The sequence below is a fragment of the Bufo gargarizans genome, chromosome 2 (genome assembly GCF_014858855.1).
Source record: "Bufo gargarizans isolate SCDJY-AF-19 chromosome 2, ASM1485885v1, whole genome shotgun sequence".
Classification (NCBI taxonomy): Eukaryota; Metazoa; Chordata; class Amphibia; order Anura; family Bufonidae; genus Bufo; species Bufo gargarizans.
Genome location: NC_058081.1, coordinates 471,457,103 through 471,477,136, shown reverse-complemented (window position 1 = coordinate 471,477,136; position 20,034 = coordinate 471,457,103). Strand labels below are relative to the sequence as shown.

The 20,034-nt window shown below is 44.1% G+C and overlaps 1 protein-coding gene across 3 annotated transcripts in view; it reads right to left on the bottom strand.

The window, feature by feature from the left end:
* The window catches only part of PACSIN2 (protein kinase C and casein kinase substrate in neurons 2), a 108,887-nt gene that overhangs the window by 60,278 nt on the left and 28,575 nt on the right, over window positions 1-20,034 (bottom strand). The window lies entirely within an intron of this gene.

The following is a 20,034-nucleotide window of genomic DNA, read 5'->3' as shown; positions in this document are numbered from 1 at the left end:
TGGACGGATCCGTCTGAGGCTACTTTCACACTTAGAAATGTTTTAACAATATAATGCAGACGGATCCGCTCTGAACGGAGCCACCGTCTGCATTATATGAACACAAGTGTGAAAGTAAAGGGACTCCTGACTTTACATTGAAAGTCAATGGGGACGGATCCGTTTGCAATTGCACCATATTGTGTCAACGTCAAACGGATCCGTCCCCATTGACTTGCATTGCAATTCAGGACGGATCCGTTTGGCTCCGCACGGCCAGGCGGACACCAAAACAACTTTTTTTTCATGTCCGTGGATCCTCCAAAAATCAAGGAAGACCCACGGACGAAAAAACGGTCACGGATCACGGACCCACGGACCCCGTTTTTGCAGACCGTGAAAAAAAAAAAAAACTGTCATGTGCATGAGGCCTTAGGCAGCAAGCACATGAATTTCTGCAAGCCACATTAAGTTGAATGTAACAGATATTCAGTCACAGATTTTCAGTCCCAAAATCTGCCGCTTGTGAAGGCAACCTAAAAGTGCATTTACATTGCCTGAGAATTGGGCAGATTATTAGGAACGACCATTCCTACAAACGTGCCGCCGATGACTCGGTGAACGACCGAGACGCTCTTTCATCGGGAGATCCTGTCTTTCATGCAGGCACCACCGATCATGGCTTCTGGGCAGCAGATTGTGTTGTCTAATCAGCGATCTGCTGCTCAGAAACCATGACTCTGTATGAGGACAAGGGATTGCAGCAGTGATCGACCCGTGTAAATCCAGCTTTAGCTGATCCTAAAGTCTCCAACTGCTGATACCATCAGCAATTAGCTGTAAAAATGTGAGGAAACCAACTGTCAGATAAGATCAGATCCCAGAGGTTGAACCTGCACCTACCTGTATATTCAAAACAAGGCCCTCAAAGTGAAGGAGAGCACACTGCACATGCACGGTTTTCTCTCAATTCACTGCTATGGCAGTTATGAAAATAGCCAAGCGAGTCCTCTTTGCTTTTTCCAAGAGTCCCATGGAGAGCACACCACCCATGCATGCCACTTCTTCATTAACCGCTATAGGACCACTGGAAATAGCCAAGCCAGCGTTCGGCTAGTTTCAGAACTCCCATAGCGGTGAATGGAGAGTGGCCACACTTGCGCAGTGCTCTCTTCTTCACTATGGGGACCCGTTCTAGAGGTAGGAGAGGATAGAAGATGGGTGCTACCAGAGGACGAACCCGCACCTGTCTGACATTATTTGCATATATACCAGTAATGTCAGAGATTGGAATACCCCTTTAAGAAATACATAACACTAATTAAAATGAGAGGATTGCATGTGTAAGGCCGGACAGGAACTCCAGTGTGAGGGACACGCTTTGTAAGCCGCTTTCCACTCTGGCCAAAAAAGCAGACCCCTATAAGCTCAGACACAGGTCCACCAAGTTCAGCCTCTAATTCTACCATGTTGATCTAGAGAAAGGGAAAACTCTAGGAGGCACATGCCACTTGACCCATAGTGGCTTTTAGCCTTTTCTTTGGAAGATGTTTGACGTGCTGGAAAAGATTTCCATATTTTAATTTCTAGACCCCAAGAGGATTCATCTATGTCTTCATAGAAAGAAAGGAGCAAATCGATTCTGCTAATGAGTAGAGAAGCACATGCTCTCTAGGAAGAATTGGTGGTGGGAAACAAGTTTCAGCAGGTCCCAAGTTTATCAAAGGGGATCTTATATGAAGCGATAGTCCATTAGGATATTTTTGTTATAGCCAACGCTCGGCTGGTGTATCTAGAACAGTGTTTCCCAACCAGTGTGCCTCCAGCTGTTGCGAAACTACAACTCCCAGCATGCCCGCACAGCCAAAGGATGTCTAGGCATGCTAGGAGTTGTGGTTTTGCAACAGCTGGAGGCACAATGGTTGGGAAACACTGATCTAGAAGACTGACAGTCATGACAACATTATGGGTAAATGCAAAAAAAATTAAAAAAATATGAATTTCTGGGATTACACACAGAACGCTCCTAACCTGCAATGCAAGGAAAAGGGAGTTACACAACTCTACTACAGTTAGTAGACCGGGGGTCTTTTTTATTTTATTTTTTAATTCTAACGTGCCAACTTTAAACAATATTTTTACCTACCTGAAAAAAAAAAACTTAAATAGAATCTGTCACTAGGAAATTCACTTTTAAAGCATGCACAAAGGGGGTCATTTACAAAGACTGGCGTTTTGCGCTGGTCTTTGCTTCACCTCGGTCCTGCCATAGAATCTGGTTAACTTGGTGCACACCTCGACATACATTAGGTACACCTCTGTCAGTTTGTGCACCAGGAGTGAAATCTACTCCATCCCCTCTTTACTCCTCTTTTACGTCTCCTTTTAGGCATAAAAGATGGAATTGGCAGGGGCCGGAACTTTGGCCTCGACAACTTCACTAAGTGGCGAGCAAGGCGTAAAAAGGCCTGTGCAACAAAATACTGTCTCACGGGTTTTAAGGTCGCAAAACGTGGTCTTCAAAAACTGGTGTGGCGCCAATAGTAAATGACCCCCAATGTCTTGTAGGACTAGCTCAGCCAAATGTAATGATACCTTCACTTAGCGACCCGTTGCTTCGATCTGGAGAAAAAGTACCATACGCAAATAAGCAATGGCCCAGTCCATGCACTCATGCTCCTCCTGCTTCTTCTCCAGCCCCTCAGTTTCCTTTTTGAGTGATAGGGCCAGGTTCCTACATAGTAATCTCACCTGGCCCTGTCACAAAATTTCCTGGTAGAGGGGGGGATCATTGGGCTTTTACTAAAATCCCTCCATCTCCTAACTTGTGAAAGCATGTGTCTGCAGGTGTCCTAGTCCTATGATGTCTAACCTCTGGCACTCTAGCTGTGGTAAAACTACAACTCCCAAGATGCACAGTTGCTTGGGTGTTCTCAGGACTCCACAGAAATGAATGGAGCATGCTGGGAGTCGTAGTTTCACCACAGCTGGAGGTTAGCCATCACTGCCCTGGTCGATTAAAAGTGTATCTTGGAGATATACCATCATGTTATGAGATAGGAAGACCCTGTTAAGCGCACACTCAAATCTGTGAATTACAGATCTGTAATATGGCGCTTATAGACTGGTATAGGACAATACTGTACCATTACTTCTAGGATACAAAAAACAGATCAGTAGAAACGCTGTGTGCCACCCTACTGGGCCTGGACACGCAGTAACGGCACGTGCCATGGCCCTTATACCGTACATAGATCCTACACAAGCGGTTAGGTGGACTTGCAAAGATTTTACCTCATGGCCCAGGAACTTGAAGCTATTACACCTCTGGTTCAATCCTCCAGCTAAGTGGTCAGTAACCTGTAGCTCTTCAGCTGTAAAAACTACCAGCGCGGTTCTGGTGGTGGAATGCTGGGACTTGTAGTTGCAGATCTCTGTGCACGAAACAGGCAGCGCTTGCAATAAACAGAGACAAATAAAACAAAAGAGCTGCGGCCGCCTGGGCCTGAAGCCATAATGTTTAACGCTGTAAATTGCACTGACAATAAAAGAGGGATTAATGAGTTGCCGGGAAGGCCGCGTGCAGTCACAATTCATCGGGGAACGCACAATAGTGAACAACCCTGCACCCTGATCAGGGTCACCCTGCCCGCCGCTGTCAGGTATCAACACAGCCGCCTCTGTGGCTTTTCCTACTTATCAAAAAACATGTGCAGAACGCCCCAGGCCACCAGCGAACAGCCATAGCAACAGTGAGGAGAAGGGACGGGGTCTTGCTGTACAGAGGATTAAAAATAGCCCAGAGTACGAAATGCCAACTGCGCGCAGCCCTGACTCACCCACCAGGCGGGAACGCAATTAATTCCAATGAATAAGGCACAACGAAGTGCCATGAAGATGACACAAAGCTGGCAAGGTCAATGGGATACTTGCAGGTTTCCTCCTCCATTCACATATAAAGCTAAATTCAGGATTTTGTGCCTTCCTGATACTAGAGAGCAGTGCATTGTAGGAGTGCAGATGACCGTGACATGGTTAGAGCATGTCATTTCCACCACAGATCTCACCGCAAATTGAAAGCAAAAGCCACATGAGTTGCATGCAAATCTTGCTGTGGATTTCACATATGTTACATTGTAAGTGGTGTAATCCACGACCAATCAAATGAGCATCCGTGGCATGCCGGTTTTCTGTGCGGAGGAAGTCCGAAGCGGGTGGATGACATTTGCAAAATTGTTTCCCATTTGAATTCACCCTTTGGGTCAAGCAGTCGCAAATTTGACAAAAAAAAGAACTAAAGTGCTGTTTCCAAAGATAAGCCATGGAAAGTTTAAAGGGGCTCTCCGGGAAAACTGAGTTTTTAGCAAGTGCCCGCAGCCTGCCTCCATAAATAGATGATCTATACGTACCTGCTTCACGCTGCTCTGGTCCTCCATTCTGCTCCGCTGTGCCCAGGTTCTGGTCCCTGGCTTTTCATTTTCTGGCACTGCATGGGCATGGTCACATGTTTAGCTGCAGCCAATGACTTCAGGGGTGACGTGCTGCTTGTGCCCACATCGTTGCTGAAGCCAGTCACTGGCTGCAGCAGAGCATGCCCATTGCTAAAAGAAAACAAGCCAGGTACTGTAACATGGACACGAGGCAGCACTGAGGACCAGAGAAGAAGGGAGCAGGTAAAGTATTTACAGAGGCAGGCTGCAGGCACGTGGTAGAAAATAAGGGGGCCATTTACTAAGCTGAAATATGCCTAAATTAGGTGTATTTCAGGCTCAGATGGCAGCGCAAGGTTAGTTGCACTGTTATGTGCAACTTCTCCCCGCTCACGCCAGGTCTAAAATTGTGGGCATGTGCGTGAAAGGTGGAGAAAATGGTCTAAATGTAAGACAGCTCGGAAGCTGTTACCTTTAGAACTGGCGCTGGAGTTATGGAAAGGCCAGCGCCTCTTCCTAACTTCGGTGAATCCTATGCCAGCTATGGGCTTTTATTAAGACCAGCGTCTAAAACGCTGGTCTTAATAAATGTCCCCTTAAGTATTCATGGAGAAACCCTTTAAGGGGGTATTTCAGGATTTTACTATTGATGGCCTTTGGTCGGGAGAGGTTATCAATACCGATCAGCTGTTTCAGAGTTGCTGAAACCACACTCCAACCGTTGTGTAGTGGATGGGGCTGTGCAGCTCTGGCACGGTTCTCAGTTGATTCAACAGCTGAAGATTTTCCAAAATTATTTCCTACATAGATCCCTTAGGCCTCTTGCACACGAACATATTTTCATTCCGTGTCCGTTGTTTTTTTTGTTTTTTTTTGCGGACTGTATACGAAACCATTCATGTCAATGGGTCTGCAAAAAAAACAAACAAAAAAAAAAACGGAAGGTACTCAGTGTGCATTCCGTTTCCATATCGCAAAAAAATAGAACATGTCCTATTATTGTCCGCATTACAGACAAGGATAGGACTGTTCTATTAGGGGCCAGCTGTTCCGTTCCGCAAAATACGGAATGCACATGGATGTCATCCGTATTTTTTGCAGATCCATTTTTTGTGGACCCCAAAATACATACGGTCGTGTGCAAGAGGTCTAAGGGATCTATATAGGAATTCATTTTGGAAAATCTTGTTTGATCACTGGTACCATTTTTGGGGGTACATGGGCCTTATAAACAGTTATTTTTTGGGGCAAGGGTGAATAATTTTTTTTTGCATATTTTGGGCATTTTTTAAGTTGTTTACAGAGCGGTTTAAATAATAGGTTATCTTTATTATACGAGTTTTGTGACATCATGTGTGCGTGTGTTACCACTTTATTTAAAAGATAAAACTATTTTTCGATAAACTTTAACTATTTTTTTTTTTTTTTTTACTCTCACTAGGAGAAGTTGTTTGTATAATGCTGTGGTACCTTGTATACCAATGTATAATCACTTTTACAGTGACAGGCTTAGGCTGTGTGCGCTACACAACCTAATAATCATACAGCCATGTCAGTCATGGGAGCTTAATTATGCCCCTGGCTGCCATGGCTGATGGTGGCAGAGGGAGCCCGTCACTCTAACTGCCTAGACGCCACGGTTATAATTGATAGGTCATCAATGTGGGAAAACTGGATGCCACTATCAATAACAGATAGACGGGGGTCCAACTCCCAGTATCCCCCCCCCAGTCAGCTGTATGAAGAGAAAGCAACCCGAGCAGGTGCAATTACAGCTCCTATGTCCCATTCATGTGAATGGGACGGACAAGCTTTAATTACACCTTTTACCGATAAAACCTATATAGGCAATTATCCCCCATGCTATAGCAGCGCTTGTACACATCTCTATGCGAGTGTACAAGGAGGAAGGACAGGAATGCAATCCCCGTCTGCAGTAAAAAAATTCTCTTAGATCTTCCTTTTATGGAAAGAACACAAGTCAGGAAAGGTCTGCCAAGAACATCCAGATCATCTAATTATAATTCGTATACAGAGGGAGTTCACGTAAAATCACTGATATGGAACAACCAAGACTAATCTGATGAGAAAAGTCACCAGAAAAGTACATTGTACAAATTATAGGCTGCACAGATTCATCCATACACATCTCATGAGAAAATACTCACCAGGCTCAGCAGAAACTGGCAGTATTCCCATAACTGCCCTCTCCACTAGACGGCAAGGGAAGCAAGCGTCCAACACCCTAGACCAGGGATGGGCAAACTGTGGCTCTCCAGCTGTTGTAAAGCTACAAATCCCATCATGCCCTGCTGTAGGCAGACTGGGCATACTGGGAGTTGTAGTTTTACAACAGCTGGAGAGCCGCAGTTTGCCCATCCCTGCCCTAGACCACCAGCATACTATTAACCATTTTGTACCTGAGGCCACCAGGAATGCAGACATTAACCCAAGTTAGGGTACTTTAACACTAGCGTTTTTGTTTTCCGGTATCGAGATCCGTCACAAGAGCTCAAAACTGGAAAAAAAAAACATATCAGTTTTATCCTAATGCATTCTGAATGGAGAGCAATCCGTTCAGGATGCATCAGTTCAGTCCCTCTTACGTTTTTTGGACGGAGAATATACCGCAGCATGCTGCAGTTTTCTCTCCGGCCAAAAATACTAAACACTTACCGGAATGCCGGATCCTGCATTAATTTACATTGAAGTGTATTAGTGCCGGATCCTGCATTAAGTGTTCTGGCAAAACGGATCCAGCTTACCTTTAAAAATGCTGAAAAAATAAATACCGGATCCGTTTTATCCAGATGACACCGGAGAGACAGATCCAGTATTTCAATGCATTTATCAGACGGACCCGCATCTGGATCAGTCTGACAAATGCCATCAGTTTGCGTCCAGGTTGCCGTTCCGGCGACGGAACTGCCCGCCGGAATCCTCTGCCGCAAGTGTGAAAGTACCCATAATTATGTCTGCCCACCAATGGCAGCAATGTCTGCAGGGAAATGCATTAAATGATGATCCTTCAAATGAGCTGCTCTTACACAGAGATGCATATGGCCAGGGGCTTTTTAGGAGATAAAACCCTGTAGTTTGGGGTCTCCATTAGTGTATTTTGCAGGTAATCACACTATTTATTTCCTGGATAAGGGCTCATGTACACGACCGTATGTATTTTGTGGTCTGCAAAAAATAAATAAAATGAAAAAAAGAAACGGACAAGGAAAGAAAATACATTTGTGTGCATGAGGCCTAACTACCATGTGGCTACACACACACTGAAGAGGTAACATGAATTTGTATTTGCTATATAGTAGACTGCCTCTTAACACTACGAAGTCTTGTTCACACTCCTCCCACAGAGAGAAAATTATGTCTTAATGGGTCACTAAAGCTAGAATCCAAACAATCCTGTCAGCAGGATGCCAGGCCGGGATACCACAGACTGCTCACGTCCGTGTTCCACGGCCGGTTGGCCCAAGGCTGGGTTCACACCTGAGCGTATCCGATAAGCGCTGTTTAAAGGCATTTTTAATCGGGCGTATTTTGGGGCGTTTTTGTATTTGGAAACGCACGTTCTTGCTATTGACAATACGCCCCAAAGAAGCTCCTGTACTTCTTTGGGCGTAGGGCGTTTTACAGCGCGTTTGTACGCGCTGTAAAACGCTCAGGTGGGAACCATGCCTATAGGGAATCATTGGTTTTTGCCTGTTGAGCGTTTTACAGCATGTAGGAACGCGCTGTAAAACGCTCAGGTGTGAACCCAGCCTAAGAGTCAGGACATCTCCCATGACCTACAGTGCCAGGTACTTGTAACCGTAATGTATTGTAATGTCAGGACCAGTGAAAGGTCCTACTTAAGACCTCCATACAAATTATTGTATTGTTGGCTGAACCTGCTGAGGACGGAAGTCTAGTATGTGTAGGGAGCCCCCAACTCTCTCCTGACAGATGAAGTCAAGAGAGAAGGATCAGGTGAATATTTTCGCCTGATCTTTTTGTTCTCCGGGGAGATAAGCCACCACCAGAAGTGTCTGGTAGCAATTTTCTCCCCTCTCCCCACTGAACACACCTTCAGCCAAGCCGAACGTGTATAGGGGGAGTCCGAAGAGACAGCTGTTGGCCAAACAATTGTCTTTCACCTTTTATCCTTAGGATAAAAGCTGAAAGACAAGGCATCCAAAGTGAAAGAATAAGGAGGGCTGAAAGTGAACTGCTAAAAACACATTTCACATATTTTGGTGCAGATTTATTTCTCAATCAAATGGAGTCAGTTCTGGCACACATTCCATGCATCGCATTTATTTAAGTGCTTTAGGCGTTGTTCACATTTAACACATATGTCGGGGAAAAAAGGATACAAAAGCATAGTATACTACCCTGCAGAGTTCGAAAAAAATAAATAAAAGTATATATTTTTGTTTCCAAAGGAGCTCTATGGTAACATCGGTCACTGTATGGCATTCGTATTATGTATTAAGTATTGTGTATACGTTAAACATGGGACAAACACGTGATGTGAACACAGCCTAGGACATGTTTTATGATGCATGCCCTACAAGAGGTGAGACATAGTGAGAAACAGGCATGACTTGCTGGAAAAAGCACGGCTTAAGATACACATAGGTAGTAGGCAGTGACAGTTACTAAACGATTTACAACTATTTTCTGATGCATAACAGTCCCAACTTTTGGCGCATACTCACAGCAGCCGTAGATTTTAGTTTCCAACGCACAGACAGGCAAAGATACCCAAAACTTAAGTGACTGTCACTTGCAAATGAAATACTAGTCTTAGCGACTTGATCATACAGGATAACCTGCAGTAATTTTGATGCATTTTTAAACCGTCTACTCTAGGTATACACTGCCTAACGATTAGACAGGATTAATAAATCCACCCCATTGTTTACCGCTAGTAATCATGAGAAAAAGATACAGTAAGAATATCAGGAGTTATTAAAATTTGTAAAAATAAATAAAAAATTATGGGACCACATACCAATGGATATTAATAGAAAGGAACAAGATAGCCACATAAATACTCTTAAAAATATCATTGAAGCAACTTGGCAGAACTTAGAGAAGCAAGCGACTGGCACAGCCAAGGAAAAGTCAGATTTGGAGTTCGGGTTATCCTTTATATCGTGTAGTTTACATACAGAATCTGCTTTAAAAAGTTGACTTGCTTCATAAATACTTTATCTTGTGCTGATTTGGAGTTACAGAACTCCTGAGCTGCATTCACAATTCTGCCATTTCACATGGGAAATACACTCATTGACCAAAAAATATAAAAAATAGATAACACACCCAGATAGAAATGTCGAAATGCTGCAAAATTCGGCATGCAGTTATGTTTCAGGCAGAGGTATAGCCGACTGCTAGACATTTCTGCATGACACATTGCGCCCAGTTGACAGACTAAGAAGGGGAGTATCATTGGACTGAGAAGCAGGATGGTTGTTTCAATGAACTGCCCGCTATCTAGGTTCTAACTTAGCTGTTAGGAGGAGTTGGGAGCAGTGGTTACGTGAGGACATCCACACACAGTAGTCAGGCTCCAGATGGCCCAGACAGACCACCAGTAGAGAGGATCTTTTGATTCGCCAATGAGCATGAGCAGCTCCTACAGTCTCACTGTCCACCATACAGACACAGGTGGCAGATTTATTTGTCTCCACCAGATGGCAACTTCCTTAAAGGGGTTCTCCAGGAATTAAGAAAATAGAAATACGTAAATATTACTTTATTATAAATATATTCCCAAATACCTTTCATGAATTATAATGGCTTGTTTCGTCTAGGGAGCAATGATTAGGAGAAACAAAAAGGCCGCTGTCCTATTAGCACACACAAAACCTGCCCTAATCACACGCAGGACAAGTTACTTCATAACACTAGGTAAAGAGCCGCCTCATCCTCCTCTCTGCTCTACTTGTCAGGGATTATGAACCTGAATACAGTTTAAAGGGAACATGTCATCTGGATTTTGGGTAGAGCTGAGGACATGGGTTGCTGGATGGCCGCTAGCACATCTGCAATACCCATAGCTCTGTGTGCTTTTATTGTGTAAAAAAAAAAACTATTTGATACATATGCAAATTAACCCGAGATGAATCAGAGCTTGAAAATATGACTCTTCTCTGGTCACACAAGTAAGATATGACTCTTATGTTAGTTTGCATAAAAGGCGGGAAGTACAAAAATGCATAATAATTAATTATTGAATTCGTCTGCAAATGAAATTAAAAGTGCAATTTATATGTTTAGGGTAACACAATGAACATTTAGAAACGCTCAGTGAGGGTAGCATAGTAGAGGTGACAGGTTCCCTTTAATATGATATTTAGCTGAATCTTTGTGGGAATGGAGTTCATGAGGAGACATTAAGTACAGAGAGGACGGACAGGACAGACTGTGGTGTGTTGCTGTGGTAATGGAGACTGCATACAAGAGCTGCTGCTTATTATAGCCACATCTGCTAATGACTATCACTGACAAAAATCCATAGTGTTGAAAAGTACAGAAATAACCATCACAGAGAAAATAATGACTTTTCGTATAAAACTTAACTTTTACTTCTCTATATAAAATGAATGCCCCAAAATGTATACAATCATTTATAACGTATTGTGATACATAAGAAGAGCAGAGCATTACTGTGAACGTGGTCAAGGATAGTATCATCCAAGTAATTAAAGATAAATCAACTTACAGTTTTGAAGACCAAGGGCTTGGATGCTTTGGCAAACAAGAAGTGAGGTCAGGAGGGGGTGGGGGTGGGGTTCTTTCCCTGATGAATCCCTCAAAATACTACCCCTGCCTAAAGCCGAAAGGGACGACCCCACCTCTCAGTGGCTATGCCCCTCGCTGTCACCTACTGAGACCCTGCCAAGTTGTGACGAATGCTTGTCCCGACGCGTTTCCCTAGTGTCATGTGAGCTGGTTCATCAGGGGACCAAAGATAAATAATCCAATAGGCATCAATGATACTGGCAGCATGGTAATAGCATCCTGATGCAGTAAGGCGCCTTGAAGGACCTTCGTTGACGTCATCGCAGGTTCTGCTGAATAAAGATAGGACTTTCTATCTTCATTCAGCAGGACCAGCGCTGACGTCTCCGCGCTCACCACCTGGTGAGCGCAATGACGTCAGCGAAGGTCCTTTAAGAACAAAGAAGAGGATTCCGCCTGCGCGATCAAGTGGATGAGGTGAGTAATGTTTTAATTTTTTTTACCCCTCAATTGACATTATACTTAGCATTCTGTATTAATGAATGCTATTCTTTTCCATCATAACCATGTTATAATGGAAAACAAAATCTAAAAGAACACCAAACCCAAACTTCAGTGAAGAAGTCCGGGTTCGTATCTGGGTACCACATTCAGTTTTTTCTCACACACATGCAAAACACATTGCACTTGCACGGAAAAAACTGAACAAAACGCAATCGCAGCCCAAACTGACTGAAATTGCGTGCCTACACGCGCGGGTTTCCTGCAATGCACACTGAACGCATCCGGCCCTCACCCGCGACGCCCGTGTGAAAGAGGCCTTAAAAAATCTGTTTGTCGTGGCAGATAGTCGTGTGTAATCATGGTCTGCTGCCGGCAAACAGTGATTCAGTATGGGGACGAGCGATGGCATAAGCGATATTCTCCCCATACTGAGGAGGAGATCACTGCATGTAATAGCGGAGGTCTCCTCCACTAGCGAGCAGGTGATTGTCGGGAAGAAAAAAAAAAAAAAAAAAAAAGGTTCCTTCCCAAGAATCGTATGCTTCATTTGCAGTGCAATAGGACCTTTAGCCTATTCGGCTACCTGATTTATCGAGCATTTATGGGACCAGCTGGGATGCCACCTTCAGTAACCTACAAGTGTGTGGGATCTACAGGCCTAGCTGTAACATCTGTGGGTAGATGTGCCGCAGGATACCGTACAGAACCTGTATGCCTCCATGCCCAACTGTATCTCATCTTGTATCCTGGCTAGAGGTAGCCCAACAGGTACTATAGCCTCCTTTCAATTGTGCGTCCGCTTAAAAAAAAAAAAAAAAAAAAAAAAAAAAAAAAAAAGAAGAATGCGGCATCCGTTTTTTTTGGGGAGGATCCGTTTTTTTCCCACAGATCCCTTCCTTGTCCGCAAATGTAATAAAAAGTAGGACATACACAATTTTTTTTTTTTGCTGAAGGGAAACACGGACAACGGACGCGGAACACAAACGGATGAACTATCAGCATTTTTTTTGCTGACCCATTGAAATGAATAGGTGCCCATCCTATCCGCAAAAAAAAAAAAAAAAACGGAACGGAGGCTGAGAAAAACAGTGTGCATGAGGCCTTTTCCCAATAAACTTCTCCTTTCGGTCTAATATTGTAATCCCATCTATCATCATTACATTCACACAGAAAGTTTTACTCAATTCCAACAACTCCTTCTTGGTCCATTTTTGTTTGTTAGTGAGTGTAGTCAAGTCTGAGGGACAGCTCATTTTTTTTTCAATAATCGGCAGCTGATGTAAAGGCCACACTTTGTGCAGATATTGAGCTTGCAAGGAATGTTGGGAAACTTAATCCCTGAGGGCTCCAGAACTGTGAATACAGCGTTATGTAGCGGTATGTGCGCATCCAAGTATGTGAAATAGGGTCTATTTTATTTATTTTTTCTCCTCCTCCTCTCCAAAAAGGGCCAGTTACCAAGATTTTACACAAGTCTGACCGGCACACTCCAGAAGAGGGGGATGAAATTGTCTGCAGTTACTCTGGAACTGGTTATTCCACATGAATTAAGAATCAGCTACAACAGATTGACAATGGCAGCCATGAATTTACAATGCGGCCATCAAATCCAGGCTTCTACACCGCAGAGCTAGGGAACAATAACCTTACTGACAGCACTTTATTTACTAGGGAAACACCCAAACAGCCCAATTAAGGGCTTCATGGAGAATCTCCATTGCTGTCAATCATTTAAAATGCTGTAGCAAATGCGTACATTTTCTGGGCAGGACTAAACATACCGTATACCCCACAGTCATTTACTTTCCTTCCCAGAGACAACCCTTATCAACATGTGTCCACCTAGGTGACCAGCTCCTGGCAGCGTGTGTGGACTTGGCCATAGACCCTACAGTGAATTTTCTCAGTGGGCAGATGCCTATAGGATTATCCAAGCCCTCCTCACTGCCGCTGGTCGGGTACATGCTACTGAGGGAACTATAGGGGTCATTATTACAGGAAGTCCAGGCATCATGCTGAAGGTAAGGCTGGCTTGGTGTCTTGGCCCATATTTCACCTCCTAAGCTCTCTGCTCCAAATCCATATCAGATAATTAAAAGGTGGAGGACAGAACGTCATAGCTACTGATGGTCACCACAGAGGGACAGCTTCTGGGGAGGTATTGTGCCCCACTGTGGTATTTGGTTCTGCGCTACAGTATGGCATTACTGACCCTGCCAACTTATACTGGCCCCATCTACTTGTGTTGCCCCACCTTCTATCAATTTGGACCTACCTACAACATTGGACCACTTCTAGTTTTTTTCCCCCAATTCCCAGTCCTCCCCTGCTGGCACCTACAAGAAATGGGTCATTTTGCCAAGGGAAGGTGCAGCTAGCGGGTACATGGCTGACCATGTAATACAAGGATGGCCGACGTCCACCCGAGTTACTATTTAGAACTGCTGAAATATGGCTGCATTTTGCCGCCTGTACCATGTCCGCAAGTCACAGCCCCCACAGCTTTATAATATACAAGACGCTTGTCTCCTGAAGGAAGAGGGAGCAATAAAGCTGAATTAAAGAAGATTTCACTAAATCCCATTTCATTATGTTAAGCTCTTCCTAGAATAATTCTATTTGTCTGCTCCAGACGTGGTCACAAATTCTCTGCTGCGTCCAGACAGCGAGCGCCTGAGCCGCAAGAGGTGAGAAGACACGCTACACTATCGGCTATGAAAAGGGGTTCTCCAATGGTAAAGATTACCGATCACCTCCCCAATTAGGCTATAATAAGGGGGGCCAGTTCTCCTCAATGCAATGGGGATTATAATAGGAGTAAATGTTTTACAGCTTTCAATACACTTTGTGTATTCTTCATCTGTTTCAAGATCTCTGCCTGCTGTCAGTGAACAGAAACATTGCATACCAGTAGCAGGGTTTGCTACTTATATATTTGGTTTAGACCATGAATGGTTACCAAAACCAGCAGCACACTCTGGCTCCCATCCTAGATTGCTTGCTACAAAGTATAATGACAGGTAACACTATAACCTCAGGGGCCCAGGCTGCTTAATTAGGATTGTCTAGACTGCTACAAGTGTAGCAAAACCTCAGCTGAGTACAGGAGTAGTCTCTGGATATCCTCAGGACAGGTCATCAATATCTGATAAGCGAGGGTCTGACTAGCGGCAATCTAGCAGATCAGCTTCAAAATAGGCCAGGGTGAGAAGCTTGGCCTCTTCCTGGGTCAGTGATCACATGTTCATCGGTCACATGGCTAGGCGCGGCTCAGGCCCATTCTAGTAAATGGTCCTGGGCTGCAATACCAAGCATAGCCTCTGTACAATGTATGGTGCTGTGCTTTGTAAGCTGTGAGGAGGCTGTGGTGCTCACCAGGGCGCTGTGGCACCTCCAAACAGCTGATCATCGGTAGTGCCAAGAGTCGGACTCCACGATCTGATACTGATAACCAACCCTGAGTCAAAATCAAAATCCAAGAAAACCCCTTCAACTTGTAAATGTTTCTTTGCCAAAAATAAAGAATAAACTAAAACGGTCTGCCATCTTGTCCTGGGTACACTATAGAAGGGTCACCTAGGGGTGGCAAATTCACATACACATAAATCAGCCACAGCGTTAAAACCACTGACAAGTGAAGTGAATAACATTCATTACATTGGGATAATGGCTCCTGAAAAGGGCTGGAATATGTGCTGGAAGCAGGAAGAATGGGCAAGGGTAAGGTCTGATTTACACGACTGATTGGCTCAGGAAACACGGACCGCGGCTCCCGTGACCCAACCTGACTGAATGATGGTAATTTATGATGCAGTCAGTTCATATCCGATTGTGGGTTTAATGTTCTGTACTCAAGTCATAATGTGAGCATAGTACAATAGCCCCGTGATCAGATATGAACTGACTGCATCATAAATTACCGTCAACCCTTTAGTTTGGGTCAGGGGAACTGCAGTCGGCACGGGAGATGCTGCGGGCACATAGACTGTGTTTCCCAGGCTGATCATGTGAATGAGCTCTAAGGATCTCAGCGACTTTGAGGAGACCACATTGGGATGGCTAGATGTTTGGACCAGAGCATCTCCAAAATGGCAGGTCCTGTGCACAGTTCCCAGTATAGATAGTACTGACCAAGTGTCCAAGGAAGGAAAACGAATGAGCCGGCAGCAGGATCGTGGGCACCTATGGCTCAATGACACACAAGGGAAGTAAAGACTGGCATGTCACAGAAGAGCTACAGTAAAACAAACTGCAGAAAAATTTAAAGGGGTAATCTAAAAACAAACTACCCCCCCCCTCCTCCCTTTATCCACTAGATAGGGGATAACTTAAAATTATTTGGGGTCCAACAACTAAAGCCCTGACCAAATAAAGAGAGCGGGAATTCCCTGTTTCAATGGAGTGGCGGTCAAGCAATGGAGTGGTGGTCATCTCTATTGGGGCTGCCTGAGAGAGCGAAGTACAGAAGTCTACCATCTCCACCAGTCCCACAGATGAAATGGCAGTGGGCATGCTCAACTGCTGCTCCACTTAGGCAAGGGACACGAGATCCCCATCCTCATGATCAGTGGAGGACTACCACTGATCCAACAATCATCGCCTATCTAGTTGATAAAGATAAATATAAAAAAAATTGGACTATTCCTTTAAAGAGGACCTGTCACTTCTCCGACTGTGTTAGTAAGGCTACATGCACCCGTGGCCGTATTGCAGCCTGCATACAGTGGGTCCGCAATACACAGGTACCAGCCGTGTACATGCCGCATTGCGGATCCATTCACTTGAATAGGTCCGCAATCACAGATGCGGAACGGAGGCACGGATCGGAAGCACTACGGAGTAATAACTATTCTTATGACTTTGTGCCATCTTTAAAAGGGGTTGTCTCACTTCAGTAAGTTGCATTTATTATGTAGAGAAAGCTAATACAAGGTACTTACTAATGTATTGTTACTATCCATATTGGAAAAAGTGTCATCCTCTCTGGTAGCCGGGACCACGGGAGTGCACATAGGCTGGTGCTTTATCCTATATTGTGCAAGCATGACCACCACTGATAGATTGCAGGGTGGTCTGTAACCATGGAAACGAGCAGTGTATAATGTGATGGAAAAATGAATCCAGCCAGCAAAGGAGGCAATATGGACAATAACAGTACATTAGTAAGTGGCTGGTATTAACTTTCTCTACATGATAAATGCCACTTACTGAAGTGAGACACTCCTTTAATGCTGAGTATGAAAAATCACAAAGCACATCGCAGCTTACTAGGTATGGGGCTGCATCGCTACACATCAGTCAGTGTGACCATGCTGACCCCTGTCCACCAAGCATCAAAAATGGACCATACAATGGTCTGACGGACAAATCTGATGTCACCAGGATGCAGTATGGAAAGTAGGCATTGTGCTGCCTGGGCAGTGTTATACCTCGGGTGCTGGCATTCATGTGGATGTCACTTTAACACGAACCCCCTAAACATTGTACAGACCAAGTACATCCCGTCATGGCCACGGCATTCCCAAATGGCAGTGGTCTGTTACTATAATGGCTGGTCGGTGTGCATTTATGCCACATCCCTCCGCATACTTTTTTTTTCTCAAAGGGGAGTCAATGGCAGATGAATATATCTGGAGAGGAGAACATCGGCATATGAAGTCTACAAGATTTAGACGCCGTCCCCCGCACAGAACATTCCTCCAATGTGTTTGCCTTCACAAATCCTCAGCACACATAATACATGAACTCAATATATTCATTAACACTACCTACATAGAACAGATGGGAGCTACAACTCAGCTTAATCATCATCTTCACCAGCTCCAGAGCGATAAAGCGTGGGGGGAACCTCCAACCCAGCACCCAGCCCCCCCACCCTCAATGTCTGTTTACATTGAAAAAAAAATAAAAAAAATAAAAAAAAAATCTTTATTTTTTCCCTCTCAATGTAAACAGACAGTGAGGGGAAGGGGGGCTGGGTGCTGGGTTGGAGGTTCCCCCCACGCATAATATATATATATATATATACACACACACACACATACACACACACACACACACACACACACACACACCTAAAGAATTATTAGGAACACCATACTAATACGGTGTTGGACCCCCGTTTGCCTTCAGAACTGCCTTAATTCTACATGGCATTGGTTCAACAAGGTGCTGATAGCATTCTTTAGAAATGTTGGCCCATATGGATAGGATAGCATCTTGCAGTTGATGGAGATTTGAGGGATGCACATCCAGGGCACGAAGCTCCTGTTCCACCACATCCCAAAGACGCTCTATTGGGTTGAGATCTGGTGACTGTGGGGGTAATTTTAGTACAGTGAACTCATTGTCATGTTCAAGAAACCAATTTGAAATGATTTGAGCTTTGTGACATGGTGCATTATCCTGCTGGAAGTAGCCATCAGAGGATGGGTACATGGTGGTCATGAAGGGATGGACATGGTCAGAAACAATGCTCAGGTAGCCCGTGGCATTTAAACGATGGCCAATTGGCACTAAGGGGCCTAAAGTGTGCCCAGAAAACATTCCCCACACCATTACACCACCACCACCAGCCTGCACAGTGGTAACAAGGCATGATGGATACATGTTCTCATTCTGTTTACGCCCAATTCGGACTCTACCATTTGAATGTCTCAACAGAAATCGAGACTCATCAGACCAGGCAACATTTTTCCAGTCTTCAACAGTACAATTTTGGTGAGCTTGTGCAAATTGTAGCCTCTTTTTCCTATTTGTAGTGGAGATGAGTGGTACCCGGTGGGGTCTTCTGCTGTTGTAGCCCACCTTTCTTTCCCATTCTGACATTCAGTTTGGAGTTCAGGAGATTGTCTTGACCAGGACCACAACTCTACATGCATTGAAGCAACTGCCATGTGATTGGTTGACTAGATAATCGCATTAATGAGAAACAGAACAGGTGTTCCTAATAATTCTTTAGGTGAGTGTATATCCAAAAGCCTTGCTGTTCATTAGTCCACGGTAAGACAAATTGTCTATAAATAAATAAAGTTCAGCACTGCTGCTACTCTCCCTAGGAGTGGCCGTCCTGTAAAGATGACTGCAAGAGCACAGCGCAGACTGCTCAATGAGGTGAAGAAGAATCCTAGAGTGTCAGCTAAAGACTTACAAAAGTCTCTGGCATGTGCTAACATCCCTTTTAGCGAATCTACGATACGCAAAACACTAAACAAGAATGGATTTCATAGGGAGGATACCACAGAGGAAGCCACTGCTGTCCAAAAAAAACTGCTGCACGTTCACAGTTTGCACAAGAGCACCTGGATGTTCCACAGCAGTACTCACAAAATATTCTGTGGACAGAGGATACCAAAGTTGAGTTGTTTGGAAGAAACACACAACACTATGTGTGGAGAAAAAGAGGCGCAGCACATCAACATCAAAACCTCATCCCAACTGTGAAGTATGGTGGTAGGGGCATCATGGTTTGGGTCTGCTTTGCTACGTCAGGGCCTGGACAGATTGCCATCATCGAAGGAAAAATGAATTCCCAAGTTTATCAAGACATTTTGCAGGAGAACTTAAGGCCATCTGTCCACCAGCTGAAGCGCAACAGAAGATAGGTGTTGCAACAGGACAACGACCCAAAGCATAGAAGTAAATCAACAACAGAATGGCTTAAACAGAAGAAAATACGCCTTCTGGAGTGGCCCAGTCAGAGTCCTGACCTCAACCCGATTGAGATGCTGTGGCATGACCTCAAGAAAGCGATTCACAACAGACATCCCAAGAATATTGCTGAACTAAAACAGTTCTGTAAAGAGGAATGGTCAAGAATTACTCCTGACCGTTGTGTACGTCTGATCTGCAACTACAGGAAACGTTTGGTTGAAGTTATTGCTCCCAAAGGAGGTTCAACCAGTTATTAAATCCAAGGGTTCACATACTTTTTCACCTGCACTGTGAATGTTTACATGGTGTGTTCAATAAAAACATGGCAACATTTAATTCTTTGTGTGTTATTAGTTTAAGCAGACTGTGATTGTCTATTGTTGTGACTTAGATTAGATCACATTTTATTACCAATTTGTGCAGAAATCCATATCATTCCAAAGGGTTCATATACTTTTTCTTGCAAGTGTGTGTGTGTGTGTGTGTGTGTGTGTGTGTGTGTGTGTGTGTGTGTGTGTGTGTGTGTGTGTGTGTGTGTGTGTGTGTGTGTGTGTGTGTGTATATATATATATATATTTTTTTTTTTTTCTCTCTATCTCGAACTTAATGAGTTTGGTTCAGATAGGATGCAGAAGGACACCAAGGGTCGTTATCTAAAAGGCATAACACGTGTTGAGAAATTATATATATATATATATATATATATATATATATATACACACACATA